The sequence below is a fragment of the Narcine bancroftii genome, chromosome 2, assembly GCF_036971445.1.
Source record: "Narcine bancroftii isolate sNarBan1 chromosome 2, sNarBan1.hap1, whole genome shotgun sequence".
NCBI classification, from domain to species: Eukaryota; Metazoa; Chordata; class Chondrichthyes; order Torpediniformes; family Narcinidae; genus Narcine; species Narcine bancroftii.
The window spans coordinates 107,813,549-107,819,306 of record NC_091470.1 but is presented as its reverse complement, the minus strand read 5'-3'; positions in this window follow the sequence as shown (position 1 = coordinate 107,819,306).

Here is a 5,758-nt window from a genome sequence, read left to right as displayed (position 1 = left end):
TTAATATTTACATCAATCATTATATCCAAATAGTTAACTTTATCAGTCCAACAAAATTTAGTAATTTGTCTACACTGATTATAATTTGCATTAGAAATTGGTAATATTTCACATTTGTCCCAATTCACCTTATTATGTTCTAAACGTTCTTGCAAATAAATTAAAGATCGTTCTGGATTAGTTAAATATATCAAAACATCATCAGCAAATAAATTAATCTTATATTCATAATCTGCTATTCTTATACTCTAATATTCTCATTCTGTTTTATAGCTTGAACTAATGGTTCGATGACCAATGCAAATAGAGCTCGTGACAAAGGACAACCTTGACGAAATGAACGCGATAATTTAAATAACAAAGAGGTTTGACCATTTTTCGCCACCCTAGCAACTGGATTATTATAGAGTACCTTTACCCAACCAATAAAAAAGGGTCCAAATTTAAATTTCTCCAAGGCTTTAAATAAAAAATTCTATTTGACCCGATCAAAAGCTTTTTCAGCATCAAGAGCAACTACCATTGGTAGGTTAGGTTGCTGATGTGATTCATTGATCAATGAAATCACTCTAAGAATATTATCAGAGGCATACCTATTTTTAATAAAACCTACCTGATCAACATGTACCAATTGAGGTAAATACTTAGCAACTCTATTTGCCAATAATTTCGTTATTATTTTATAATCTACATTCAATAAACAAATTGGCCGATATGAAGCTACATTCAAAGTGTCTCTGTCTTTTTTTGGTATAACCATTATTATTGCACTCAAACACAAACCTGGTAAAGCTTGTTCCTGTGTCACCTGTTGAAGAACATCCATAAATAGAGGAGACAAATCATCATTAAAAGTTTTATAAAATTCAACAGTAAATCCATCAGCTCCTGGAGACTTCCCATTAGGCATTTGTTGAATAACATCCTTTATCTCTAAATCAGTAAAAGGAGAGTCCAATTTCCTCACATCGTCTTCCCCTAATATTGGCAAATTTAAATCAGACAAAAAGGATTCAATAGAACCATCGTCTCGAACTCTCTCAGAAGTATATAATTTCTGGTAAAATGATAAAAATTGGTCATTAATTTCTTGAGGTTTATAAGTAACTAAATTATCTTTTCTCACAGCATTAATAGTTCTCGATGCTTGTTCTGTTATCAATTGCCACACTAAAACTTTATGAGCTCTATCCCCTAACTCGTAATAACGTTGCTTAGATCTTTGAATCAAACATTCGTACTGATATGTTTGTAATGTATTATATCGTAACTTCAATTTAATTAAAGCTGCTTTATTTTCCTCTGTACAATTCCTCTGAAATTCTTTTTCCAAATCAGCTTCTGTTTTTCCAACATCTGATTCTCCGTCAAAAACGTCTTCTTTTCCTTTGATGCAAAACAAATAATTTGACCACATAAAAAGGCTTTTAAATCATTCCATAAAGTAAAACTACTCTGAACTGAATTCCAGTTCAAATCTAGGAAAGAAGCAATTTGATCCTTAATAAATTTTACAAATCCGGCTTTTTCAGTAACATTGCATTAAACCTCCAATGAAAAGTGAAATGAGTGACTTCTGGCCCAACCCAAAAAATAAGTAACAGTGAATGGTCAGAAACTATTCTACTCTTACATTCAGCTTTAGAAAAACGTGACTGCAAATGTGCCGATGCCAAAAATAAATCAATCTTTGAAAATGAATCATGATGCGAAGAATAAAATGAAAAATCTTTCTCAGTAGGATTTAGCCTTCTCCAAACCTCTATCAAATTTAAGTCTTTCATCAGAGAAACCAATTGGACCGCTGTTTTCGATTTTTTCAAAGTTTTCAGAGATTTATCCAATAATGGATCTAATACACAATTGAAATCTCTCCCAATCAAGATATTTTCCTTAGCTTGACTCAGAGTTAAAAAAGCTTCAGATATAAATTGCTCATCGTCAACATTTACAATTAATCATTAAGATTCGACCAGCTGTTTCCACCGAGGATTAAAGTTCAAATGCAGGACCCACGCATGCCCAGTGCGTCCCGGGTCCGTGATCTCGAGAGGGTTTGGGCCATCGGTGACGCTGGCCAGCAACAGGCTGAACATGTCGGCTCTGGGTCTGTCGGGATTAAGACCAGGAGTTAAGTGAGTAAATCATTGGTAGAACTGAAAGAACAGCAAGGGAAAGTTTCTCTGCAAACTGAAGGTATGGAAGAAGAAACATCGACTACAGTTGAATTGAGAGAAGGTAGGCCTCAAGGAGAGGCAAGTGAATCTACTTTTGATGCTGTCTTTACAATTCTTGAATCTGTAACTCATCAAATGGGTAACATGTCAACACAAATGTCTACTCAGATTGACCATGGATTTATGAATATGACTGAAAAATAAATAATATTTGTGAGGATGTTTCTTCTGTTAAGAAAGATATTTCTGTTAAAGCTAATGTCAATAGATGTTTGAATATGGTGGATACAGTTCAAGATAATTTTAAGAAAGTGGAAGACGCCTTTCAAGATTGTAGAGAACAAGTGGAACGTAATAAAGAAAAAAATAGAAAAAGTGGAAGATTCTTAAGTTGGATGGGAAATTCAGAAGAAGGATTTATTGAAGATCAAAGTCACTGGAATAATGTCAAAATAGTAGAAATTCCAGAAGGAATTTTTTAAAAAGTGGATCCCTGCAGGGTTTGGAATTAGATAGGGCACATAGAGCTTTGAGAAGCAAACCATATCCAGGTCAACCTCCACGAGCAGTTTTTATTCGTTGCTTACGGTATCAAGACAGGGAAACTATTTTGCGAGTTGCGGTCCAAAATGCACGTAGATATCAGTCTCCGTTGATGGTGCAGGGTAATAAGGTTTTCTTTTACCCGGACTTAAGTCAAGAAATTATTAAAAGGTGTAAAGAATTTAATTCTGCTAAAGAGGTGCTTTGGAGGAAGGGATACATATTTTCTTTTTGATACCCTGCAGTTTTGAAGATTTTTTTAATGGCAATTTCCAATCAAAGTTTTTTGAGAGTGATCGCGATGCTTTAATTTTTGCCTATTCTTTGCCAGACAGGGCTACTGAAAGGCACTCTTCACCTAAGAGGACGACACCCGATAAGAAGAATGGAAATGGAAATGGGAATGGGAAGGCAAATATGTCAAAGAGTTTGATTGACTTTGATGACCCGGAATAAGCTTTGGGATTGAATTCACTGGGGTTATGAACTGATTTAGATTCATAATTTTGTAAGTCCAGTTGGGGGGGATGGATGACGCTGAAGCTTTTGGAAGTCATCTGCCACCTGTTGCGGGGGTGGGGAGGGGGGTGGTTATTTCTTTCAGCACGCGCTGAATTTGAATAAAAAGCCATTAACCACTTTCAATGTGGTGGCTGAGTCTTTCTTGGCTGTGTCCAGCACTATAATTCACTCAGATTAATCTGGGAATGAAAGTGTTTGACAGATCTTGGCCCGTATTTGTTGGAAATTAAGAGAATGATTTCATTGAACATTTCAAATGTTGAAAGGCATGGACAGAGTAGATATAGAAAGGTCATTTGCCATGATGGGAGAGTCTAGGCTTAGAACAGGAATTTCATCAGCCAGAGGGCAATAAATCTGTGGAATTAGTTGGCACAGTCAGTTGTGGAGGATAGGTCATTGGGTGCTTTTAAGGCAGAGGTTGATAATTTCTTGATTAGCCAGACATCAAAGGTTATGGGGAGAAGGCAGGGAAGTGGGGCTGAGTGGGAAAATGGATCAGCACGTAGTGAGGTCACTACAGTTACAGCTAGGTTATAGCTCTTGGTTATGGCCCTAAGGCTGTAGCTCGAATCCGCAGGAGAAGAAAGAGAATAGTCTCTCGGCCAAAGTGGCACTTGGCCAGGTTGATGGTTAGGCCAAAATAGCTCAGCCTGGAGAATAATTGTTTTAAGTGGGCGGCGTGCTTGGTGCGGGTGTGGCATGCGATTAAAATGTTGTTGAGGTAGATGAAAGCAAAATGCAGATCCCAGCCCACTGCATCCATCTGCCACTGGAAAGTCTGAGTCCCGTTTTTTAACTCGAAGGGCATGCGGAGAAATTCAAACAATCTGAAGGGGGTTATGATGATAGTTTTTGGGATGTTTTCAGGGTGTACTGGGATCTGGTGATAGCCCTTGATGAGGTTCACCTTTGAGAATATCCGTGCTCCTTGCATGTTAGCAGTGAAGTCTTGGATATGGGGCACAGGATATCTGCTCGGTATGGTGGCCTCGTTGAGGGGGCAGGAATCTCTGCACAGCCTCCAGCCACCCGCTGCCTTGTGGAGAGGGGATTCCCAATGACTATCAGAGCGCTGCACAATGCCAAGTTCCTCCATAATTTTGAACTTGTACCTGGCTGGATTGAATTTCTCACAGGGGAGACACCATGCCCTAATGTGGAGGAGAGGGCCCTCTGTAATGATTTGGTGCCTCACCCCATGTTTGGATTCTGCCAAATGGAAGTGAGGCATGGTGATGGAGGGGAATTCAGCTAGGACAGTACTCACTGAGTGCAGTTGGGGGCTGGTGAGTTCAGTGCTCTTGAGCGAGAGTGACTAAGATTTCCGGACGTGCACTAGCCGGCACCCCTTGATATCCACCAGGAGTGAGTTGGCCCACAGGAAATCTGCACCCAGTAATGGTTGTTGCATGGCCATCACTGTAAACTTTCAAGTTAATTGTCTGTTGCTGAAGTGTAGGGGAATGGAGCGGGTGCCGAATGTTCGGATGTTGGAGCTGTTTGCCGCTTGGAGTTCCTGGCCCACTTTGCCACAGCAGGCCTCCAGCTGGTCAGGGGAATGATGCTGTATTGTGCCCCAGTGTCCACTAAGAAACGTAGGCCCGACAGGGAGTCTTGAATGTGTAGCAGGCTATGCAGATGGCTGGTTGTTGCAGGCATTAACGATGGCTGGCCTGGATGTTTCCCTGGAATGCGCAGGGGGAGCGACTCGGAACCTCACTGTTGGTGATAGAAACAGTACTGCTCACTGATGGGGCGTGGCATTCAGGTAATTGGTTGGACGGTCAGTCAGTGGTCTTCCTGGCTGGGCGTTGATGACGTGGTGCTGTCACCCACTTGAGCGAAGTGCAGGTATCCCTCTTTGCTGCCCACAGCAGGGCTGCTTGGGCAGCTATCTGGGGGCCTCGAAGTCTTCCTCTGCAATGAGCAGCCAGATGTCCTTGGGCAGCCTCTCCAGGAAGATCTGCTGGAACAGCAAGCAAGAGGTGTGGCCATTGTTGAGAGCAAGCATGTCGCTCCTGAGCGAAGGGACCCTGTCCCCCAAACCATCGATATGGAACAGTTGGGCAGCGCACCTGCACTTTGAGAGCCCGAAAGTGTGGGTAAACGGGTCTTTGATGGCCACATACACTCCAGACGCTGCTGGAGGAGGTTGATGATGCAGGCTGTGGTGTCCTGATCGAGGGCACTGACCACGTGGTAGTAGCGCGTGTTGTCAACGGAGATCCATCAAATGGCGAACTGTGCCTCGGCTTGCTGGAACCACACCTGTGCTTGTGACATGCAGAAGCTGGGCAGCTTCAATGCTACGGCATTGATTGCAAGTTGCTCTTCCATCTTCAGGTCCAATGCACCATTTGGACCAGTCGGGGTCACCACTGTAGCGAGGTCGCTATGGCTGCAGCTAGGTTATAGCTCTTGGTTATAGCCCTAAGGCTGTAGCTCAAATCCACAGGAGAAGAAAGACTCACACACTAGTAAAGAGTATTCGACAGTTTATTCAGTGGCAGCTC